Below are 25,011 nucleotides of genomic sequence, written 5' to 3'. Positions count from 1 at the left end.
AACAGCTTTCCAGGCTAGCTTTTTCTGCCTGCCAGCTATCTGAAGACGTTCGCATTTTCGGAGCAGGGCTGCCGGAGGCGCCCGGCACGGACCACCTAAGCTACGTTTGAATCTTGAGGGGACAAGACAAGCAAGCAGCCCCAGTCTCTGTGCCTCTGTGCGAGCACTGCCATGGGCAGATGAGGCTGAGCAACAGCTTTCCAGGCTAGCTCTTTCTGCATGCGACCTATCTACAGACGTTCGCATTTTCGGAGCAGGGCTCCCAGAGGCACCCGGCACGGACCACCTAAGCTACGTTTGAAGTTTGAGGGGGCAAGACAAGCAAGCCGCCCCAGTCTCTGTGCCTCTGTGCGAGCAGTGCCATGGGCAGATGAGGTTGAGCAACAGTTTTCCAGGCTAGCTCTTTCTGCCTGCGAGCTATCTGCAGATGTTCGCATTTTCAGAGCAGCGCTGCCGCAAGCACCCGGCACAGACCACCTAAGCTACGTTTGAAGTTTGAGTGGACAAGACAAGCAAGCAGCCCAGTCTCTGTGCCTCTGTGCAAGCAGTGCCATGGGCAGATGAGGCTGAGCAACAGCTTTCCAGGCTAGCTCTTTCTGCCTGCGAGCTATCTGCAGACGTTCGCATTTTCGGAGCAGGGCTGCCGGAGGCGCTAGGCACAGACCACCTAAGCTACGTTTGAAGTTTGAGGGAGCAAGACAAGCAAGCAGTCCCAGTCTCTGTGACTCTGTGCGAGCACTGCCATGGGCAGATGAGGCTGAGCAACAGCTTTCCAGGCTAGCTCTTTCTGGCTGCCAGCTATCTGCAGACGTTCGCATTTTCGGAGCAGGACTGCCAGAGGATCCCGGCACGGACCACCTAAGCTACGTTTGAAGCTTGAGGGGACAAGACAAGCAAGCAGCCCCAGTCTCTGTGACTCTGTGCGAGCACTGCCATGGGCAGATGAGGCTGAGCAACAGCTTTCCAGGCTAGCTCTTTCTGCATGCGACCTATCTACAGACGTTCGCATTTTCGGAGCAGGGCTCCCAGAGGCACCCGGCACGGACCACCTAAGCTACGTTTGAAGTTTGAGGGGGCAAGACAAGCAAGCCGCCCCAGTCTCTGTGCCTCTGTGCGAGCAGTGCCATGGGCAGATGAGGCTGAGCAACAGTTTTCCAGGCTAGCTCTTTCTGCCTGCGAGCTATCTGCAGATGTTCGCATTTTCAGAGCAGCGCTGCCGCAAGCACCCGGCACGGACCACCTAAGCTACATTTGAAGTTTGAGGGGACAAGACAAGCAAGCAGCCCCAGTCTCTGTGCCTCTGTGCGAGCAGTGCCATGGGCAGATGAGGCTAAGCAACAGCTTTCCAGGCTAGCTCTTTCTGCATGCGACCTATCTACAGACGTTCGCATTTTCAGAGCAGGGCTGCCAGAGGATCCCGGCACAGACCACCAAAGCTACGTTTGAAGTTTGAGTTGACAAGACAAGCAAGCAGCCCCAGTCTCTGTGACTCTGTGCGAGCAGTGCCATGGGCAGATGAGGCTTAGCAACAACTTTCCAGGCTAGCTCTTTCTGGCTGCTAGCTATCTGCAAACGTTCGCATTTTCGGAGCAGGGCTGCCCGGAGGCGCCTGGCACAGACCACCTAAGCTACGTTTGAAGTTTGAGGGGACAAGACAAGCAAGCAGCCCCAGTCTCTGTGCCTCTGTGCGAGCAGTGCCATGGGCAGATGAGGCTGAGCGACAGCTTTCCAGGCTAGATCTTTCTAGCTGCGAGCTATCTGCAGACGTTCGCATTTTCGGAGCAGGGCTCCCAGAGGCACCCAGCACAGACCACCTAAGCTACGTTTGAAGTTTGAGGGGACAAGACAAGTAAGCAACCCCAGTCTCTGTGCCTCTGTGCGAGCAGTGCCATGGGCAGATGAGGCTGAGCAACAGCTTTCCAGGCTAGCTCTTTCTGCCTGCGAGCTATCTGCAGACGTTCGCATTTTCGGAGCAGGGCTGCCGGAGGCGCCCGGCACGGACCACCTAAGCTACGTTTGAGGTTTGAGGGGGCAAGACAAGCAAGCCGCCCCAGTCTCTGTGCCTCTGTGCGAGCAGTGCCATGGGAAGATGAGGTTGAGCAAGAGCTTTCCAGGCTAGCTCTTTCTGCCTGCGAGCTATCTGCAGACGTTCGCATTTTCGGAGCAGGGCTGCCGGAGGCGCCTGGCACAGAACACCTAAGCTACGTTTGAAGTTTGAGGGGGCAAGACAAGCAAGCAGCCCCAGTCTCTGTGCCTCTGTGCGAGCAGTGCCATGGGCAGATGAGGCTGAGCAACAGTTTTCCAGGCTAGCTCTTTCTGCCTGCGAGCTATCTGCAGACGTTCGCATTTTCAGAGCAGGGCTGCCGCAAGCACCCGGCACGGACCACCTAAGCTACGTTTGAAGTTTAAGGGAACAAGACAAGCAAGCAGTCCCAGTCTCTGTGCCCCTGTGCGAGCAGTGCCATGGGCAGATGAGGCTGAGCAACGGCTTTCCAGGCTAGCTTTTTCTGCCTGCCTGCTACCTGAAGACGTTCGCATTTTCGGAGCAGGGCTTGCGGAGGTTGTCGTCACGGACCACCTAAGCTACGTTTGATGTTTGAGGGGGCAAGACAAGCAGGCAGCCCCAGTCTCTGTGCCTCTGTGCGAGCAGTGCCATGCGCAGATGAGGCTGAGCAACAGCTTTCCAGGCTAGCTCTTTCTGCCTGCGAGCTATCTGCAGATGTTCGCATTTTCAGAGCAGCGCTGCCGCAAGCACCCGGCACGGACCACCTAAGCTACGTTTGAAGTTTGAGGGGAAAAGACAAGCAAGTAGCCCCAGTCTCTGTGCCTCTGTGCGAGCAGTGCCATGGGCAGATGAGGCTGAGCAACGGCTTTCCAGGCTAGCTCTTTCTGCCTGCCAGCTACCTGAAGATGTTCGCATTTTCGGAGCAGGGCTGCCGGAGGTTCTCGTCACGGACCACCTAAGCTACATTTGATGTTTGAGGGGGGAAGACAAGCAGGCAGCCCCAGTCTCTGTGCCTCTGTGCGAGCAGTGCCAGGGGCAGATGAGGCTGAGCAACAGATTTCCAGGCTAGCTCTTTCTGCCTGCCAGCTACCTGAAGACGTTCGCATTTTCGGAGCAGGGCTGCCGGAGGCGCCCGGCACGGAACACCGAAGAAACTTTTGAAGCTTGAGGGGACAAGACAAGCAAGCAGCCCCAGTCTCTGTGCCTCTGTGCGAGCAGTGCCATGGGCAGATGAGGCTAAGCAACAGCTTTCCAGGCTAGCTCTTTCTGCATGCGAGCTATCTGCAGACGTTCGCATTTTCAGAGCAGGAATGCCAGAGGATCCCGGCACGGAATACCAAATTTATGTTTGAGGTTTGAGGGGGCAAGACAAGCAAGCAGCCCCAGTCTCTGTGCCTCTGTGCGAGCAGTGCCATGGGCAGATGAGGCTCAGCAACAGCTTTCCAGGCTAGCTCTTTCTGCATGCGACCTATCTACAGACGTTCGCATTTTCAGAGCAGGTCTGCCGGAGGCGCCTGGCACAGAACACCTAAGCTACGTTTGAAGTTTGAGGGGACAAGACAAGCAAGCAGTCCCAGTCTCTGTGCCTCTGTGCGAGCAGTGCCATGGGCAGATGAGGCTGAGCAACAGCTTTCCAGGCTAGCTCTTTCTGCATGCGAGCTATCTGCAGACGTTCGCATTTTCAGAGCAGGACTGCCAGAGGATCCCGGCACGGAATACCAAAGTTATGTTTGAGGTTTGAGGGGGCAAGACAAGCAAGCAGTCCCAGTCTCTGTGCCCCTGTGCGAGCAGTGCCATGGGTAGATGAGGCTTAGCAACAGCTTTCCAGGCTAGCTCTTTCTGCCTGCCAGCTACCTGAAGACGTTCACATTTTCGGAGCAGCGCTTCCGGAGGTTCTCGTCACGGACCACCTAAGCTACGTTTGATGTTTGAGTGGGCAAGACAAGCAGGCAGCCCCAGTCTCTGTGCCTCTGTGCGAGCAGTGCCAGGGGCAGATGAGGCTGAGCAACAGCTTTCCAGGCTAGCTCTTTCTGCCTGCCAGCTACCTGAAGACGTTCGCATTTTTGGAGCAGGGCTGCCGGAGGCTCCCGGCACGGAACACCGAAGAAAAGTTTGAAGCTTGAGGGGACAAGACAAGCAAGCAGCCCCAGTCTCTGTGCCTCTGTGCGAGCAGTGCCATGGGCAGATGAGGCTAAGCAACAGCTTTCCAGGCTAGCTCTTTCTGCCTGCCAGCTAGCTGAAGACGTTCGCATTTTCGGAGCAGGGCTGCCGGAGGCGCCCGGCACGGACCACCTAAGAAACTTTTGAAGCTTGATGGGACAAAACAAGCAAGCAGCCCCAGTCTCTGTGCCTCTGTGCGAGCACTGCCATGGGCAGATGAGGCTGAGCAACAGCTTTCTAGGCTAGCTTTTTCTGCCTGCGAGCTATCTGCAGACGTTCGCATTTTCAGAGCAGGACTGCCAGAGGATCCCGGCACGGAATACCAAATTTATGTTTGAGGTTTGAGGGGGCAAGACAAGCAAGCAGCCCCAGTCTCTGTGCCTCTGTGCGAGCAGTGCCATGGGCAGATGAGGCTGAGCAACAGCTTTCCAGGCTAGCTCTTTCTGCCTGCCAGCTATCTGCAGACGTTCGCATTTTCAGAGCCGGTCTGCCGGAGGCGCCTGGCACAGACCACCTAAGCTACATTTCAAGTTTGAGGGGACAAGACAAGCAAGCAGCCCCAGTCTCTGTGCCTCTGTGCGAGCAGTGCCATGGGCAGATGAGGCTGAGCGACAGCTTTCCAGGCTAGATCTTTCTAGCTGCGAGCTATCTGCAGACGTTCGCATTTTCGGAGCAGGGCTCCCAGAGGCACCCAGCACAGACCACCTAAGCTACGTTTGAAGTTTGAGGGGACAAGACAAGCAAGCAACCCCAGTCTCTGTGCCTCTGTGCGAGCAGTGCCATGGGCAGATGAGGCTGAGCAACAGCTTTCCAGGCTAGCTCTTTCTGCCTGCGAGCTATCTGCAGACGTTCGCATTTTCGGAGCAGGGCTGCCGGAGGCGCCCGGCACGGACCACCTAAGCTACGTTTGAGGTTTGAGGGGGCAAGACAAGCAAGCCGCCCCAGTCTCTGTGCCTCTGTGCGAGCAGTGCCATGGGAAGATGAGGTTGAGCAAGAGCTTTCCAGGCTAGCTCTTTCTGCCTGCGAGCTATCTGCAGACGTTCGCATTTTCGGAGCAGGGCTGCCGGAGGTGCCTGGCACAGAACACCTAAGCTACGTTTGAAGTTTAAGGGAACAAGACAAGCAAGCAGTCCCAGTCTCTGTGCCCCTGTGCGAGCAGTGCCATGGGCAGATGAGGCTGAGCAACGGCTTTCCAGGCTAGCTTTTTCTGCCTGCCTGCTACCTGAAGACGTTCGCATTTTCAGAGCAGGGCTGCCGGAGGTTCTCGTCACGGACCACCTAAGCTACGTTTGATGTTTGAGGGGGCAAGACAAGCAGGCAGCCCCAGTCTCTGTGCCTCTGTGCGAGCAGTGCCAGGGGCAGATGAGGCTGAGCAACAGATTTCCAGGCTAGCTCTTTCTGCCTACCAGCTACCTGAAGACGTTCGCATTTTCGGAGCAGGGCTGCCGGAGGCGCCCGGCACGGAACACCGAAGAAACGTTTGAAGCTTGAGGGGACAAGACAAGCAAGCAGCCCCAGTCTCTGTGCCTCTGTGCGAGCACTGCCATGGGCAGATGAGGCTGAGCAACAGCTTTCCAGGCTAGCTCTTTCTGGCTGCGAGCTATCTGCAGACGTTCGCATTTTCAGAGCAGGACTGCCAGAGGATCCCGGCACGGAATACCAAAGTTATGTTTGAGGTTTGAAGGTGCAAGACAAGCAAGCAGCCCCAGTCTCTGTGCCTCTGTGCGAGCAGTGCCATGGGCAGATGAGGCTAAGCAACAGCTTTCCAGGCTAGCTCTTTCTGCATGCGAGCTATCTGCAGACGTTCGCATTTTCAGAGCAGGAATGCCAGAGGATCCCGGCACGGAATACCAAATTTATGTTTGAGGTTTGAGGGGGCAAGACAAGCAAGCAGCCCCAGTCTCTGTGCCTCTGTGCGAGCAGTGCCATGGGCAGATGAGGCTCAGCAACAGCTTTCCAGGCTAGCTCTTTCTGCATGCGACCTATCTACAGACGTTCGCATTTTCAGAGCAGGTCTGCCGGAGGCGCCTGGCACAGAACACCTAAGCTACGTTTGAAGTTTGAGGGGACAAGACAAGCAAGCAGTCCCAGTCTCTGTGCCTCTGTGCGAGCAGTGCCATGGGCAGATGAGGCTGAGCAACAGCTTTCCAGGCTAGCTCTTTCTGCCTGCGAGCTATCTGCAGACGTTTGCATTTTCGGAGCACGGCTGCCGGAGGCGCCCGGCACGGACCACCAAAGCTACGTTTGAAGTTTGAGGGGACAAGACAAGCAAGCAGCCCCAGTCTCTGTGCCTCTGTGCGAGCAGTGCCATGGGCAGATGAGGCTGAGCAACGGCTTTCCAGGCTAGCTCTTTCTGCCTGCCAGCTACCTGAAGACGTTCGCATTTTCGGAGCAGGGCTGCCGGAGGTTCTAGTCACGGACCACCTAAGCTACATTTGATGTTTGAGGGGGCAAGAAAAGCAGACAGCCCCAGTCTCTGTGCCTCTGTGCAAGCAGTGCCATGGGCAGATGAGGCTGAGCAACAGCTTTCCAGGCTAGCTCTTTCTGCCTGCGAGCTATCTGCAGATGTTCGCATTTTTCAGAGCAGGGCTGCCGGAGGTGCCCGGCACAGACCACCTAAGATACGTTTGAAGTTTGAGGGGGCAAGACAAGCAAGCAGCCCCAGTCTCTGTGCCCCTGTGCGAGCAGTGCCATGGGCAGATGAGGCTGAGCAACGGCTTTCCAGGCTAGCTTTTTCTGCCTGCCTGCCTTCTACCTGAAGACGTTCGCATTTTCGGAGCAGGGCTTGCGGAGGTTGTCGTCACGGACCACCTAAGCTACGTTTGATGTTTGAGGGGGCAAGACAAGCAGGCAGCCCCAGTCTCTGTGCCTCTGTGCGAGCACTGCCATGGGCAGATGAGGCTGAGCAACAGCTTTCCAGGCTAGATTTTCTGCCTGTGAGCTATCTGCAGACGTTCGCATTTTCGGAGCAGGGGTGCCGGAGGCGCCCGGCACGGACCACCTAAGCTACGTTTGAAGTTTGAGGCGGCAAGACAAGGAAGCAGCCGCAGTCTCTGTGCCTCTGTGCGAGCAGTGCCATGGGCAGATGAGGCTGAGCAACAGCTTTCCAGGCTAGCTCTTTCTGCCTGCAAGCTTTCTGCAAACGTTCGCATTTTCGGAGCAGGGCTGCCGGAGGCGCTAGACACAGACCACCTAAGCTACGTTTGAAGTTTGAGGGGGCAAGACAAGCAAGCAGTCCCAGTCTCTGTGCCTCTGTACGAGCAGTGCCATGGGCAGATGAGGCTTAGCAACGGCTTTCCAGGCTAGCTCTTTCTGCCTGCCATCTACCTGAAGACGTTCGCATTTTCGGAGCAGGGCTTCCGGAGGTTCTCGTCACGGACCACCTAAGCTACGTTTGATGTTTTAGGGGGCAAGACAAGCAGGCAGCCCCAGTCTCTGTGCCTCTGTGCAAGCAGTGCCAGGGGCAGATGACTGAGCAACAGCTTTCCAGGCTAGCTCTTTCTGCCTGCCAGCTACCTGAAGACGTTCGCATTTTCGGAGCAGGGCTGCCGGAGGCGCCCGGCACGGACCACCTAAGAAACTTTTGAAGCTTGATGGGACAAAACAAGCAAGCAGCCCCAGTCTCTGTGCCTCTGTGTGAGCACTGCCATGGGCAGATGAGGCTGAGCAACAGCTTTCTAGGCTAGCTCTTTCTGCCTGCGAGCTATCTGCAGACGTTCGCATTTTCAGAGCAGGACTGCCAGAGGATCCCGGCACGGAATACCAAATTTATGTTTGAGGCTTGAGGGGGCAAGACAAGCAAGCAGCCCCAGTCTCTGTGCCTCTGTGCGAGCAGTGCCATGGGCAGATGAGGCTGAGCAACAGCTTTCCAGGCTAGCTCTTTCTGCCTGCGAGCTATCTGCAGACGTTTGCATTTTCAGAGCAGGTCTGCCGGAGGCGCCTGGCACAGAACACCTAAGCTACGTTTGAAGTTTGAGGGGACAAGACAAGCAAGCAGCCCCAGTCTCTGTGCCCCTGTGCGAGCAGTGCCATGGGCAGATGAGGCTGAGCAACAGCTTTCCAGGCTAGCTCTTTCTGCCTGCGAGCTATCTGCAGACGTTTGCATTTTCGGAGCAGGGCTGCCGGAGGCGCCCGGCACGGACCACCAAAGCTACGTTTGAAGTTTGAGGGGAAAAGACAAGCAAGCAGCCCCAGTCTCTGTGCCTCTGTGCGAGCAGTGCCATGGGCAGATGAGGCTGAGCAACGGCTTTCCAGGCTAGCTCTTTCTGCCTGCCAGCTACCTGAAGATGTTCGCATTTTCGGAGCAGGGCTGCCGGAGGTTCTCGTCACGGACCACCTAAGCTACATTTGATGTTTGAGGGGGGAAGACAAGCAGGCAGCCCCAGTCTCTGTGCCTCTGTGCGAGCAGTGCCAGGGGCAGATGAGGCTGAGCAACAGATTTCCAGGCTAGCTCTTTCTGCCTGCCAGCTACCTGAAGACGTTCGCATTTTCGGAGCAGGGCTGCCGGAGGCGCCCGGCACGGAACACCGAAGAAACTTTTGAAGCTTGAGGGGACAAGACAAGCAAGCAGCCCCAGTCTCTGTGCCTCTGTGCGAGCAGTGCCATGGGCAGATGAGGCTAAGCAACAGCTTTCCAGGCTAGCTCTTTCTGCATGCGAGCTATCTGCAGACGTTCGCATTTTCAGAGCAGGAATGCCAGAGGATCCCGGCACGGAATACCAAATTTATGTTTGAGGTTTGAGGGGGCAAGACAAGCAAGCAGCCCCAGTCTCTGTGCCTCTGTGCGAGCAGTGCCATGGGCAGATGAGGCTCAGCAACAGCTTTCCAGGCTAGCTCTTTCTGCATGCGACCTATCTACAGACGTTCGCATTTTCAGAGCAGGTCTGCCGGAGGCGCCTGGCACAGAACACCTAAGCTACGTTTGAAGTTTGAGGGGACAAGACAAGCAAGCAGTCCCAGTCTCTGTGCCTCTGTGCGAGCAGTGCCATGGGCAGATGAGGCTGAGCAACAGCTTTCCAGGCTAGCTCTTTCTGCATGCGAGCTATCTGCAGACGTTCGCATTTTCAGAGCAGGACTGCCAGAGGATCCCGGCACGGAATACCAAAGTTATGTTTGAGGTTTGAGGGGGCAAGACAAGCAAGCAGTCCCAGTCTCTGTGCCCCTGTGCGAGCAGTGCCATGGGTAGATGAGGCTTAGCAACAGCTTTCCAGGCTAGCTCTTTCTGCCTGCCAGCTACCTGAAGACGTTCACATTTTCGGAGCAGCGCTTCCGGAGGTTCTCGTCACGGACCACCTAAGCTACGTTTGATGTTTGAGTGGGCAAGACAAGCAGGCAGCCCCAGTCTCTGTGCCTCTGTGCGAGCAGTGCCAGGGGCAGATGAGGCTGAGCAACAGCTTTCCAGGCTAGCTCTTTCTGCCTGCCAGCTACCTGAAGACGTTCGCATTTTTGGAGCAGGGCTGCCGGAGGCTCCCGGCACGGAACACCGAAGAAAAGTTTGAAGCTTGAGGGGACAAGACAAGCAAGCAGCCCCAGTCTCTGTGCCTCTGTGCGAGCAGTGCCATGGGCAGATGAGGCTAAGCAACAGCTTTCCAGGCTAGCTCTTTCTGCCTGCCAGCTAGCTGAAGACGTTCGCATTTTCGGAGCAGGGCTGCCGGAGGCGCCCGGCACGGACCACCTAAGAAACTTTTGAAGCTTGATGGGACAAAACAAGCAAGCAGCCCCAGTCTCTGTGCCTCTGTGCGAGCACTGCCATGGGCAGATGAGGCTGAGCAACAGCTTTCTAGGCTAGCTTTTTCTGCCTGCGAGCTATCTGCAGACGTTCGCATTTTCAGAGCAGGACTGCCAGAGGATCCCGGCACGGAATACCAAATTTATGTTTGAGGTTTGAGGGGGCAAGACAAGCAAGCAGCCCCAGTCTCTGTGCCTCTGTGCGAGCAGTGCCATGGGCAGATGAGGCTGAGCAACAGCTTTCCAGGCTAGCTCTTTCTGCCTGCCAGCTATCTGCAGACGTTCGCATTTTCAGAGCCGGTCTGCCGGAGGCGCCTGGCACAGACCACCTAAGCTACATTTCAAGTTTGAGGGGACAAGACAAGCAAGCAGCCCCAGTCTCTGTGCCTCTGTGCGAGCAGTGCCATGGGCAGATGAGGCTGAGCGACAGCTTTCCAGGCTAGATCTTTCTAGCTGCGAGCTATCTGCAGACGTTCGCATTTTCGGAGCAGGGCTCCCAGAGGCACCCAGCACAGACCACCTAAGCTACGTTTGAAGTTTGAGGGGACAAGACAAGCAAGCAACCCCAGTCTCTGTGCCTCTGTGCGAGCAGTGCCATGGGCAGATGAGGCTGAGCAACAGCTTTCCAGGCTAGCTCTTTCTGCCTGCGAGCTATCTGCAGACGTTCGCATTTTCGGAGCAGGGCTGCCGGAGGCGCCCGGCACGGACCACCTAAGCTACGTTTGAGGTTTGAGGGGGCAAGACAAGCAAGCCGCCCCAGTCTCTGTGCCTCTGTGCGAGCAGTGCCATGGGAAGATGAGGTTGAGCAAGAGCTTTCCAGGCTAGCTCTTTCTGCCTGCGAGCTATCTGCAGACGTTCGCATTTTCGGAGCAGGGCTGCCGGAGGCGAATGGCACAGAACACCTAAGCTACGTTTGAAGTTTGAGGGGGCAAGACAAGCAAGCAGCCCCAGTCTCTGTGCCTCTGTGCGAGCAGTGCCATGGGCAGATGAGGCTGAGCAACAGTTTTCCAGGCTAGCTCTTTCTGCCTGCGAGCTATCTGCAGACGTTCGCATTTTCAGAGCAGGGCTGCCGCAAGCACCCGGCACGGACCACCTAAGCTACGTTTGAAGTTTAAGGGAACAAGACAAGCAAGCAGTCCCAGTCTCTGTGCCCCTGTGCGAGCAGTGCCATGGGCAGATGAGGCTGAGCAACGGCTTTCCAGGCTAGCTTTTTCTGCCTGCCTGCTACCTGAAGACGTTCGCATTTTCAGAGCAGGGCTTGCGGAGGTTGTCGTCACGGACCACCTAAGCTACGTTTGATGTTTGAGGGGGCAAGACAAGCAGGCAGCCCCAGTCTCTGTGCCTCTGTGCGAGCAGTGCCATGGGCAGATGAGGCTGAGCAACAGCTTTCCAGGCTAGCTCTTTCTGCCTGCGAGCTATCTGCAGACGTTTGCATTTTCAGAGCAGGTCTGCCGGAGGCGCCTGGCACAGAACACCTAAGCTACGTTTGAAGTTTGAGGGGACAAGACAAGCAAGCAGCCCCAGTCTCTGTGCCTCTGTGCGAGCAGTGCCATGGGCAGATGAGGCTGAGCAACAGCTTTCCAGGCTAGCTCTTTCTGCCTGCGAGCTATCTGCAGACGTTTGCATTTTCGGAGCAGGGCTGCCGGAGGCGCCCGGCACGGACCACCAAAGCTACGTTTGAAGTTTGAGGGGAAAAGACAAGCAAGCAGCCCCAGTCTCTGTGCCTCTGTGCAAGCAGTGCCATGGGCAGATGAGGCTGAGCAACGGCTTTCCAGGCTAGCTCTTTCTGCCTGCGAACTACCTGAAGATGTTCGCATTTTCGGAGCAGGGCTGCCGGAGGTTCTCGTCACGGACCACCTAAGCTACGTTTGATGTTTGAGGGGGCAAGACAAGCAGGCAGCCCCAGTCTCTGTGCCTCTGTGCGAGCAGTGCCAGGGGCAGATGAGGCTGAGCAACAGATTTCCAGGCTAGCTCTTTCTGCCTACCAGCTACCTGAAGACGTTCGCATTTTCGGAGCAGGGCTGCCGGAGGCGCCCGGCACGGAACACCGAAGAAACGTTTGAAGCTTGAGGGGACAAGACAAGCAAGCAGCCCCAGTCTCTGTGCCTCTGTGCGAGCACTGCCATGGGCAGATGAGGCTGAGCAACAGCTTTCCAGGCTAGCTCTTTCTGGCTGCGAGATATCTGCAGACGTTCGCATTTTCAGAGCAGGACTGCCAGAGGATCCCGGCACGGAATACCAAAGTTATGTTTGAGGTTTGAAGGTGCAAGACAAGCAAGCAGCCCCAGTCTCTGTGCCTCTGTGCGAGCAGTGCCATGGGCAGATGAGGCTAAGCAACAGCTTTCCAGGCTAGCTCTTTCTGCATGCGAGCTATCTGCAGACGTTCGCATTTTCAGAGCAGGAATGCCAGAGGATCCCGGCACGGAATACCAAATTTATGTTTGAGGTTTGAGGGGGCAAGACAAGCAAGCAGCCCCAGTCTCTGTGCCTCTGTGCGAGCAGTGCCATGGGCAGATGAGGCTCAGCAACAGCTTTCCAGGCTAGCTCTTTCTGCATGCGACCTATCTACAGACGTTCGCATTTTCAGAGCAGGTCTGCCGGAGGCGCCTGGCACAGAACACCTAAGCTACGTTTGAAGTTTGAGGGGACAAGACAAGCAAGCAGTCCCAGTCTCTGTGCCTCTGTGCGAGCAGTGCCATGGGCAGATGAGGCTGAGCAACAGCTTTCCAGGCTAGCTCTTTCTGCCTGCGAGCTATCTGCAGACGTTTGCATTTTCGGAGCACGGCTGCCGGAGGCGCCCGGCACGGACCACCAAAGCTACGTTTGAAGTTTGAGGGGACAAGACAAGCAAGCAGCCCCAGTCTCTGTGCCTCTGTGTGAGCAGTGCCATGGGCAGATGAGGCTGAGCAACGGCTTTCCAGGCTAGCTCTTTCTGCCTGCCAGCTACCTGAAGACGTTCGCATTTTCGGAGCAGGGCTGCCGGAGGCGCCCGGCACGGAACACCGAAGAAACGTTTGAAGCTTGAGGGGACAAGACAAGCAAGCAGCCCCAGTCTCTGTGCCTCTGTGCAAGCAGTGCCATGGGCAGATGAGGCTGAGCAACAGCTTTCCAGGCTAGCTCTTTCTGCCTGCGAGCTATCTGCAGATGTTCGCATTTTTCAGAGCAGGGCTGCCGGAGGTGCCCGGCACAGACCACCTAAGATACGTTTGAAGTTTGAGGGGGCAAGACAAGCAAGCAGCCCCAGTCTCTGTGCCCCTGTGCGAGCAGTGCCATGGGCAGATGAGGCTGAGCAACGGCTTTCCAGGCTAGCTTTTTCTGCCTGCCTGCTACCTGAAGACGTTCGCATTTTCGGAGCAGGGCTTGCGGAGGTTGTCGTCACGGACCACCTAAGCTACGTTTGATGTTTGAGGGGGCAAGACAAGCAGGCAGCCCCAGTCTCTGTGCCTCTGTGCGAGCACTGCCATGGGCAGATGAGGCTGAGCAACAGCTTTCCAGGCTAGATTTTCTGCCTGTGAGCTATCTGCAGACGTTCGCATTTTCGGAGCAGGGGTGCCGGAGGCGCCCGGCACGGACCACCTAAGCTACGTTTGAAGTTTGAGGGGGCAAGACAAGGAAGCAGCCGCAGTCTCTGTGCCTCTGTGCGAGCAGTGCCATGGGCAGATGAGGCTGAGCAACAGCTTTCCAGGCTAGCTCTTTCTGCCTGCCAGCTACCTGAAGACGTTCGCATTTTCGGAGCAGGGCTGCCGGAGGCGCCCGGCACGGACCACCTAAGAAACTTTTGAAGCTTGATGGGACAAAACAAGCAAGCAGCCCCAGTCTCTGTGCCTCTGTGTGAGCACTGCCATGGGCAGATGAGGCTGAGCAACAGCTTTCTAGGCTAGCTCTTTCTGCCTGCCAGCTACCTGAAGACGTTCGCATTTTCAGAGCAGGACTGCCAGAGGATTCCGGCACGGAATACCAAATTTATGTTTGAGGCTTGAGGGGGCAAGACAAGCAAGCAGCCCCAGTCTCTGTGCCTCTGTGCGAGCAGTGCCATGGGCAGATGAGGCTGAGCAACAGCTTTCCAGGCTAGCTCTTTCTGCCTGCGAGCTATCTGCAGACGTTTGCATTTTCAGAGCAGGTCTGCCGGAGGCGCCTGGCACAGAACACCTAAGCTACGTTTGAAGTTTGAGGGGACAAGACAAGCAAGCAGCCCCAGTCTCTGTGCCCCTGTGCGAGCAGTGCCATGGGCAGATGAGGCTGAGCAACAGCTTTCCAGGCTAGCTCTTTCTGCCTGCGAGCTATCTGCAGACGTTTGCATTTTCGGAGCAGGGCTGCCGGAGGCGCCCGGCACGGACCACCAAAGCTATGTTTGAAGTTTGAGGGGAAAAGACAAGCAAGCAGCCCCAGTCTCTGTGCCTCTGTGCGAGCAGTGCCATGGGCAGATGAGGCTGAGCAACGGCTTTCCAGGCTAGCTCTTTCTGCCTGCCAGCTACCTGAAGATGTTCGCATTTTCGGAGCAGGGCTGCCGGAGGTTCTCGTCACGGACCACCTAAGCTACATTTGATGTTTGAGGGGGGAAGACAAGCAGGCAGCCCCAGTCTCTGTGCCTCTGTGCGAGCAGTGCCAGGGGCAGATGAGGCTGAGCAACAGATTTCCAGGCTAGCTCTTTCTGCCTGCCAGCTACCTGAAGACGTTCGCATTTTCGGAGCAGGGCTGCCGGAGGCGCCCGGCACGGAACACCGAAGAAACGTTTGAAGCTTGAGGGGAAAAGACAAGCAAGCAGCCCCAGTCTCTCTGCCTCTGTGCGAGCAGTGCCATGGGCAGATGAGGCTAAGCAACAGCTTTCCAGGCTAGCTCTTTCTGGCTGCGAGCTATCTGCAGACGTTCGCATTTTCAGAGCAGGACTGCCAGAGGATCCCGGCACGGAATACCAAATTTATGTTTGAGGTTTGAGGGGGCAAGACAAGCAAGCAGCCCCAGTCTCTGTGCCTCTGTGCGAGCAGTGCCATGGGCAGATGAGGCTCAGCAACAGCTTTCCAGGCTAACTCTTTCTGCATGCGACCTATCTACAGACGTTCGCATTTTCAGAGCAGGTCTGCCGGAGGCGCCTGGCACAGAACACCTAAGCTACGTTTGAAGTTTGAGGGGACAAGACAAGCAAGCAGTCCCAGTCTCTGTGCCTCTGTGCGAGCAGTGCCATGGGCAGATGAGGCTGAGCAACAGCTTTCCAGGCTAGCTCTTTCTGCCTGCGAGCTATCTGCAGACGTTTGCATTTTCGGAGCAGGGCTGCCGGAGGCGCCCGGCACGGACCACCAAAGCTACGTTTGAAGTTTGAGGGGACAAGACAAGCAAGCAGCCCCAGTCTCTGTGCCTCTGTGCGAGCAGTGCCATGGGCAGATGAGGCTGAGCAACGGCTTTCCAGGCTAGCTCTTTCTGCCTGCCAGCTACCTGAATACGTTCGCATTTTCGGAGCAGGGCTGCCGGAGGTTCTCGTCACGGACCACCTAAGCTACATTTGATGTTTGAGGGGGCAAGACAAGCAGGCAGCCCCAGTCTCTGTGCCTCTGTGCGAGCAGTGCCAGGGGCAGATGAGGCTGAGCAACAGCTTTCCAGGCTAGCTCTTTCTGCCTGCCAGCTACCTGAAGACGTTCGCATTTTCGGAGCAGGGCTGCCAGAGGCGCCCGGCACGGAACACCGAAGAAACGTTTAAAGCTTGAGGGGACAAGACAAGCAAGCAGCCCCAGTCTCTGTGCCTCTGTGCGAGCACTGCCATGGGCAGATGAGGCTGAGCAACAGCTTTCCAGGCTAGCTCTTTCTGCATGCGAGCTATCTGCAGACGTTCGCATTTTCAGAGCAGGACTGCCAGAGGATCCCGGCACGGAATACCAAAGTTATGTTTGAGTTTTGAGGGGGCAAGACAAGCAAGCAGCCCCAGTCTCTGTGCCTCTGTGCGAGCAGTGCCATGGGCAGATGAGGCTCAGAAACAGCTTTCCATTCTAGCTCTTTCTGCATACGACCTATCTACAGACGTTCGCATTTTCAGAGCAGGGCTACCGTAGGCGCCCGGCACAGACCACCAAAGATACGTTTGAAGTTTGAGTTGACAAGACAAGCAAGCAGCCCCAGTCTCTGTGACTCTGTGCGAGCAGTGCCATGGGCAGATGAGGCTGAGCAACGGCTTTCCAGGCTAGCTCTTTCTGCCTGCCAGCTACCTGAAGACGTTCGCATTTTCGGAGCAGGGCTTCCGGAGGTTCTCGTCACGGACCACCTAAGCTACGTTTGATGTTTGAGGGGGCAAGACAAGCAGGCAGCCCCAGTCTCTGTGCCTCTGTGCGAGCAGTGCCATGGGCAGATGAGGCTGAGCAACAGCTTTCCAGGCTAGCTTTTTCTGCCTGTGAGCTATCTGCAGACGTTCGCATTTTCGGAGCAGGGGTGCCGTAGGCGCCCGGCACGGACCACCTAAGCTACGTTTGAAGTTTGAGGGGGCAAGACAAGCAAGCAGCCCCAGTCTCTGTGCCTCTGTGCGAGCAGTGCCATGGGCAGATGAGGCTGAGCAACAGCTTTCCAGGCTAGCTCTTTCTGCCTGCGAGCTATCTGCAAACGTTCGCATTTTCGGAGCAGGGCTGCCGGAGGCGCTAGTCACAGACCACCTAAGCTACGTTTGAAGTTTGAGGGGGCAAGACAAGCAAGCAGTCCCAGTCTCTGTGCCCCTGTGCGAGCAGTGCCATGGGTAGATGAGGCTTAGCAACGGCTTTCCAGGCTAGCTCTTTCTGCCTGCCAGCTACCTGAAGACGTTCACATTTTCGGAGCAGCGCTTCCGGAGGTTCTCGTCACGGACCACCTAAGCTACGTTTGATGTTTGAGTGGGCAAGACAAGCAGGCAGCCCCAGTCTCTGTGCCTCTGTGCGAGCAGTGCCAGGGGCAGATGAGGCTGAGCAACAGCTTTCCAGGCTAGCTCTTTCTGCCTGCCAGCTACCTGAAGACGTTCGCATTTTTGGAGCAGGGCTGCCGGAGGCTCCCGGCACGGAACACCGAAGAAAAGTTTGAAGCTTGAGGGGACAAGACAAGCAAGCAGCCCCAGTCTCTGTGCCTCTGTGCGAGCAGTGCCATGGGCAGATGAGGCTAAGCAACAGCTTTCCAGGCTAGCTCTTTCTGCATGCGACCTATCTACAGACGTTCGCATTTTCAGAGCAGGGCTGCCGGAGGATCCCGGCACAGACCACCAAAGCTACGTTTGAAGTTTGAGTTGACAAGACAAGCAAGCAGCCCCAGTCTCTGTGACTCTGTGCGAGCAGTGCCATGGGCAGATGAGGCTTAGCAACAACTTTCCAGGCTAGCTCTTTCTGGCTGCTAGCTATCTGCAAACGTTCGCATTTTCGGAGCAGGGCTGCCGGAGGCGCCTGGCACAGACCACCTAAGCTACGTTTGAAGTTTGAGGGGACAAGACAAGCAAGCAGCCCCAGTCTCTGTGCCTCTGTGCGAGCAGTGCCATGGGCAGATGAGGCTGAGCGACAGCTTTCCAGGCTAGATCTTTCTAGCTGCGAGCTATCTGCAGACGTTCGCATTTTCGGAGCAGGGCTCCCAGAGGCACCCAGCACAGACCACCTAAGCTACGTTTGAAGTTTGAGGGGACAAGACAAGCAAGCAACCCCAGTCTCTGTGCCTCTGTGCGAGCAGTGCCATGGGCAGATGAGGCTGAGCAACAGCTTTCCAGGCTAGCTCTTTCTGCCTGCGAGCTACCTGCAGACGTTCGCATTTTCGGAGCAGGGGTGCCGTAGGCGCCCGGCACGGACCACCTAAGCTACGTTTGAAGTTTGAGGGGGCAAGACAAGCAAGCAGCCCCAGTCTCTGTGCCTCTGTGCGAGCAGTGCCATGGGCAGATGAGGCTGAGCAACAGCTTTCCAGGCTAGCTCTTTCTGCCTGCGAGCTATCTGCAAACGTTCGCATTTTCGGAGCAGGGCTGCCGGAGGCGCTAGGCACAGACCACCTAAGCTACGTTTGAAGTTTGAGGGGGCAAGACAAGCAAGCAGTCCCAGTCTCTGTGCCCCTGTGCGAGCAGTGCCATGGGTAGATGAGGCTTAGCAACGGCTTTCCAGGCTAGCTCTTTCTGCCTGCCAGCTACCTGAAGACGTTCACATTTTCGGAGCAGCGCTTCCGGAGGTTCTCGTCACGGACCACCTAAGCTACGTTTGATGTTTGAGTGGGCAAGACAAGCAGGCAGCCCCAGTCTCTGTGCCTCTGTGCGAGCAGTGCCAGGGGCAGATGAGGCTGAGCAACAGCTTTCCAGGCTAGCTCTTTCTGCCTGCCAGCTACCTGAAGACGTTCGCATTTTTGGAGCAGGGCTGCCGGAGGCTCCCGGCACGGAACACCGAAGAAAAGTTTGAAGCTTGAGGGGACAAGACAAGCAAGCAGCCCCAGTCTCTGTGCCTCTGTGCGAGCAGTGCCATGGGCAGATGAGGCTAAGCAACAGCTTTCCAGGCTAGCTCTTTCTGCATGCGACCTATCTACAGACGTTCGCATTTTCAGAGCAGGGCTGCCGGAGGATCCCGGCACAGACCACCAAAGCTACGTTTGAAGTTTGAGTTGACAAGACAAGCAAGCAGCCCCAGTCTCTGTGACTCTGTGCGAGCAGTGCCATGGGCAGATGAGGCTTAGCAACAACTTTCCAGGCTAGCTCTTTCTGGCTGCTAGCTATCTGCAAACGTTCGCATTTTCGGAGCAGGGCTGCCGGAGGCGCCTGGCACAGACCACCTAAGCTACGTTTGAAGTTTGAGGGGACAAGACAAGCAAGCAGCCCCAGTCTCTGTGCCTCTGTGCGAGCAGTGCCATGGGCAGATGAGGCTGAGCGACAGCTTTCCAGGCTAGATCTTTCTAGCTGCGAGCTATCTGCAGACGTTCGCATTTTCGGAGCAGGGCTCCCAGAGGCACCCAGCACAGACCACCTAAGCTACGTTTGAAGTTTGAGGGGACAAGACAAGCAAGCAACCCCAGTCTCTGTGCCTCTGTGCGAGCAGTGCCATGGGCAGATGAGGCTGAGCAACAGCTTTCCAGGCTAGCTCTTTCTGCCTGCGAGCTATCTGCAGACGTTCGCATTTTCGGAGCAGGGCTGCCGGAGGCGCCCGGCACGGACCACCTAAGCTACGTTTGAGGTTTGAGGGGGCAAGACAAGCAAGCCGCCCCAGTCTCTGTGCCTCTGTGCGAGCAGTGCCATGGGAAGATGAGGTTGAGCAACAGCTTTCCAGGCTAGCTCTTTCTGCCTGCGAGCTATCTGCAGACGTTCGCATTTTCGGAGCAGGGCTGCCGGAGGCGCCTGGCACAGAACACCTAAGCTACGTTTGAAGTTTGAGGGGGCAAGACAAGCAAGCAGCCCCAGTCTCTGTGCCTCTGTGCAAGCAGTGCCATGGGCAGATGAGGCTGAGCAACAGCTTTCCAGGCTAGCTCTTTCTGCCTGCGAGCTTTCTGCAGACGTTTGCATTTTCGGAGCAGGGCTGCCGGAGGCGCTAGACACAGACCACCTAAGCTACGTTTGAAGTTTGAGGGGGCAAGACTAAGCAAGCAGTCCCAGTCTCTGTGCCCCTGTGCGAGCAGTGCCATGGGCAGATGAGGCTGAGCAACGGCTTTCCAGGCTAGCTCTTTCTGCCTGCCAGCTACCTGAAGACGTTCGCATTTTCGGAGCAGGGCTTCCGGAGGTTCTCGTCACGGACCACCTAAGCTACGTTTGATGTTTGAGGGGGCAAGACAAGCAGGCAGCCCCAGTCTCTGTGCCTCTGTGCAAGCAGTGCCAGGGGCAGATGACTGAGCAACAGCTTTCCAGGCTAGCTCTTTCTGCCTGCCAGCTAGCTGAAGACGTTCGCATTTTCGGAGCAGGGCTGCCGGAGGCGCCCGGCACGGACCACCTAAGAAACTTTTGAAGCTTGATGGGACAAAACAAGCAAGCAGCCCCAGTCTCTGTGCCCCTGTGCGAGCAGTGCCATGGGCAGATGAGGCTGAGCAACGGCTTTCCAGGCTAGCTCTTTCTGCCTGCCAGCTACCTGAAGACGTTCGCATTTTCGGAGCAGGGCTTCCGGAGGTTCTCGTCACGGACCACCTAAGCTACGTTTGATGTTTGAGGGGGCAAGACAAGCAGGCAGCCCCAGTCTGTGTGCCTCTGTGCGAGCAGTGCCATGGGCAGATGAGGCTGAGCAACAGCTTTCCAGGCTAGCTCTTTCTTCCTACGAGCTATTTGCAGACGTTCGCATTTTAAGAGCAGGACTGCCAGAGGATCCCAGCACGGAATACCAAATTTATGTTTGAGGTTTGAGGGGACAAGACAAGCAAGCAGCCCCAGTCTCTGTGCCTCTGTGCGAGCAGTGCCATGGGCAGATGAGGCTGAGCAACAGCTTTCCAGGCTAGCTCTTTCTGCCTGCGAACTATCTGCAGACGTTCGCATTTTCAGAGCAGGTCTGCCGGAGGCGCCTGGCACAAAACACCTAAGCTACGTTCGAAGTTTGAGGGGACAAGACAAGCAAGCAGTCCCAGTCTCTGTGCCTCTGTGCGAGCAGTGCCATGGGCAGATGAGGCTGAGCAACAGCTTTCCAGGCTAGCTCTTTCTGCCTGCGAGCTATCTGCAGACGTTTGTATTTTCGGAGCAGGGCTGCCGGAGGCGCCCGGCACGGACCACCAAAGCTACGTTTGAAGTTTGAGGGGGCAAGACAAGCAAGCAGCCCCAGTCTCTGTGCCTCTGTGCGAGCACTGCCATGGGCAGATGAGGCTGAGCAACAGCTTTCCAGGCTAGCTCTTTCTGCATGCGAGCTATCTGCAGACGTTCGCATTTTCAGAGCAGGACTGCCAGAGGATCCCGGCACGGAATACCAAAGTTATGTTTGAGGTTTGAGGGGGCAAGACAAGCAAGCAGCCCCAGTCTCTGTGCCTCTGTGCGAGCAGTGCCATGGGCAGATGAGGCTCAGCAACAGCTTTCCAGGCTAGCTCTTTCTGCATGCGACCTATCTACAGACGTTCGCATTTTCAGAGCAGGGCTACCGTAGGCGCCCGGCACAGACCACCAAAGATACGTTTGAAGTTTGAGTTGACAAGACAAGCAAGCAGCCCCAGTCTCTGTGACTCTGTGCGAGCAGTGCCATGGGCAGATGAGGCTGAGCAACGGCTTTCCAGGCTAGCTCTTTTTGCCTGCCAGCTACCTGAAGTCGTTCGCATTTTCGGAGCAGGGCTTCAGGAGGTTCTCGTCACGGACCACCTAAGCTACGTTTGATGTTTGAGGGGGCAAGACAAGCAGGCAGCCCCAGTCTCTGTGCCTCTGTGCGAGCAGTGCCATGGGCAGATGAGGCTGAGCAACAGCTTTCCAGGCTAGCTCTTTCTTCCTACGAGCTATTTGCAGACGTTCGCATTTTAAGAGCAGGACTGCCAGAGGATCCCAGCACGGAATACCAAATTTATGTTTGAGGTTTGAGGGGACAAGACAAGCAAGCAGCCCCAGTCTCTGTGCCTCTGTGCGAGCAGTGCCATGGGCAGATGAGGCTGAGCAACAGCTTTCCAGGCTAGCTCTTTCTGCATGCGACCTATCTGCAGACGTTCGCATTTTCAGAGCAGGTCTGCCGGAGGCGCCTGGCACAGAACACCTAAGCTACGTTTGAAGTTTGAGGGGACAAGACAAGCAAGCAGTCCCAGTCTCTGTGCCTCTGTGCGAGCAGTGCCATGGGCAGATGAGGCTGAGCAACAGCTTTCCAGGCTAGCTCTTTCTGCCTGCGAGCTATCTGCAGACGTTTGCATTTTCGGAGCAGGGCTGCCGGAGGCGCCCGGCACGGACCACCAAAGCTACGTTTGAAGTTTGAGGGGGCAAGACAAGCAAGCAGCCCCAGTCTCTGTGCCTCTGTGCGAGCAGTGCCATGGGCAGATGAGGCTGAGCAACGGCTTTCCAGGCTAGCTCTTTCTGCCTGCCAGCTACCTGAAGACGTTCGCATTTTCGGAGCAGGGCTGCCGGAGGTTCTCGTCACGGACCACCTAAGCTACATTTGATGTTTGAGGGGGCAAGACAAGCAGGCAGCCCCAGTCTCTGTGCCTCTGTGCGAGCAGTGCCAGGGGCAGATGAGGCTGAGCAACAGCTTTCCAGGCTAGCTCTTTCTGCCTGCCAGCTAGCTGAAGACGTTCGCATTTTCGGAGCAGGGCTGCCGGAGGCGCCCGGCACGGAACACCGAAGAAACGTTTGAAGCTTGAGGGGACAAGACAAGCAAGCAGCCCCAGTCTCTGTGCCTCTGTGCGAGCAGTGCCATGGGCAGATGAGGCTCAGCAACAGCTTTCCAGGCTAGCTCTTTCTGGCTGCGAGCTATCTGCAGACGTTCGCATTTTCAGAGCAGGACTGCCAGAGGATCCCGGCACGGAATACCAAATTTATGTTTGAGGTTTGAGGGGGCAAGACAAGCAAGCAGCCCCAGTCTCTGTGCCTCTGTGCGAGCAGTGCCATGGGCAGATGAGGCTGAGCAACAGCTTTCCAGGCTAGCTCTTTCTGCATGCGAGCTATCTGCAGACGTTCGCATTTTCAGAGCAGGACTGCCAGAGGATCCCGGCACGGAATACCAAAGTTATGTTTGAGGTTTGAGGGGGCAAGACAAGCAAGCAGCCCCAGTCTCTGTGCCTCTGTGCGAGCAGTGCCATGGGCAGATGAGGCTCAGCAACAGCTTTCCAGGCTAGCTCTTTCTGCATACGACCTATCTACAGACGTTCGCATTTTCAGAGCAGGGCTACCGTAGGCGCCCGGCACAGACCACCAAAGATACGTTTGAAGTTTGAGTTGACAAGACAAGCAAGCAGCCCCAGTCTCTGTGACTCTGTGCGAGCAGTGCCATGGGCAGATGAGGCTGAGCAACGGCTTTCCAGGCTAGCTCTTTCTGCCTGCCAGCTACCTGAAGACGTTCGCATTTTCGGAGCAGGGCTTCCGGAGGTTCTCGTCACGGACCACCTAAGATACGTTTGATGTTTGAGGGGGCAAGACAAGCAGGCAGCCCCAGTCTCTGTGCCTCTGTGCGAGCAGTGCCATGGGCAGATGAGGCTGAGCAACAGCTTTCCAGGCTAGCTTTTTCTGCCTGTGAGCTATCTGCAAACGTTCGCATTTTCGGAGCAGGGGTGCCGGAGGCGCCCGGCACGGACCACCTAAGCTACGTTTGAAGTTTGAGGGGGCAAGACAAGCAAGCAGCCCCAGTCTCTGTGCCTCTGTGCGAGCAGTGCCATGGGCAGATGAGGCTGAGCAACAGCTTTCCAGGCTAGCTCTTTCTGCCTGCGAGCTATCTGCAAACGTTCGCATTTTCGGAGCAGGGCTGCCGGAGGCGCAAGGCACAGACCACCTAAGCTACGTTTGAAGTTTGAGGGGGCAAGACAAGCAAGCAGTCCCAGTCTCTGTGCCCCTGTGCGAGCAGTGCCATGGGTAGATGAGGCTTAGCAACGGCTTTCCAGGCTAGCTCTTTCTGCCTGCCAGCTACCTGAAGACGTTCACATTTTCGGAGCAGCGCTTCCGGAGGTTCTCGTCACGGACCACCTAAGCTACGTTTGATGTTTAAGTGGGCAAGACAAGCAGGCAGCCCCAGTCTCTGTGCCTCTGTGCGAGCAGTGCCAGGGGCAGATGAGGCTGAGCAACAGGTTTCCAGGCTAGCTCTTTCTGCCTGCCAGCTACCTGAAGACGTTCGCATTTTTGGAGCAGGGCTGCCGGAGGCTCCCGGCACGGAACACCGAAGAAAAGTTTGAAGCTTGAGGGGACAAGACAAGCAAGCAGCCCCAGTCTCTGTGCCTCTGTGCGAGCACTGCCATGGGCAGATGAGGCTAAGCAACAGCTTTCCAGGCTAGCTCTTTCTGCATGCGACCTATCTACAGACGTTCGCATTTTCAGAGCAGGGCTGCCGGAGGATCCCGGCACAGACCACCAAAGCTACGTTTGAAGTTTGAGTTGACAAGACAAGCAAGCAGCCCCAGTCTCTGTGACTCTGTGCGAGCAGTGCCATGGGCAGATGAGGCTTAGCAACAACTTTCCAGGCTAGCTCTTTCTGGCTGCTAGCTATCTGCAAACGTTCGCATTTTCGGAGCAGGGCTGCCGGAGGCGCCTGGCACAGACCACCTAAGCTACGTTTGAAGTTTGAGGGGACAAGACAAGCAAGCAGCCCCAGTCTCTGTGCCTCTGTGTGAGCAGTGCCATGGGAAGATGAGGTTGAGCAACAGCTTTCCAGGCTAGCTCTTTCTGCCTGCGAGCTATCTGCAGACGTTCGCATTTTCGGAGCAGGGCTGCCGGAGGCGCCTGGCACAGAACACCTAAGCTACGTTTGAAGTTTGAGGGGGCAAGACAAGCAAGCAGTCCCAGTCTCTGTGCCTCTGTGCAAGCAGTGCCATGGGCAGATGAGGCTGAGCAACAGCTTTCCAGGCTAGCTCTTTCTGCCTGCGAGCTTTCTGCAGACGTTTGCATTTTCGGAGCAGGGCTGCCGGAGGCGCTAGACACAGACCACCTAAGCTACGTTTGAAGTTTGAGGGGGCAAGACAAGCAAGCAGTCCCAGTCTCTGTGCCCCTGTGCGAGCAGTGCCATGGGCAGATGAGGCTGAGCAACGGCTTTCCAGGCTAGCTCTTTCTGCCTGCCAGCTACCTGAAGACGTTCGCATTTTCGGAGCAGGGCTTCCGGAGGTTCTCGTCACGGACCACCTAAGCTACTTTGATGTTTGAGGGGGCAAGACAAGCAGGCATCCCCAGTCTCTGTGCCTCTGTGCAAGCAGTGCCAGGGGCAGATGACTGAGCAACAGCTTTCCAGGCTAGCTCTTTCTGCCTGCCAGCTACCTGAAGACGTTCGCATTTTCGGAGCAGGGCTGCCGGAGGCGCCCGGCACGGACCACCTAAGAAACTTTTGAAGCTTGATGGGACAAAACAAGCAAGCAGCCCCAGTCTCTGTGCCTCTGTGCGAGCAGTGCCATGGGCAGATGAGGCTCAGCAACAGCTTTCCAGGCTAGCTCTTTCTGGCTGCGAGCTATCTGCAGACGTTCGCATTTTCAGAGCAGGACTGCCAGAGGATCCCGGCACGGAATACCAAATTTATGTTTGAGGTTTGAGGGGGCAAGACAAGCAAGCAGCCCCAGTCTCTGTGCCTCTGTGCGAGCAGTGCCATGGGCAGATGA

Source organism: Opisthocomus hoazin, chromosome 13 (genome assembly GCF_030867145.1).
Source record: "Opisthocomus hoazin isolate bOpiHoa1 chromosome 13, bOpiHoa1.hap1, whole genome shotgun sequence".
NCBI classification, from domain to species: domain Eukaryota; kingdom Metazoa; phylum Chordata; class Aves; order Opisthocomiformes; family Opisthocomidae; genus Opisthocomus; species Opisthocomus hoazin.
The sequence above is the reverse complement of the archived record's forward strand: the minus strand, read 5'-3'. Positions refer to the sequence as shown.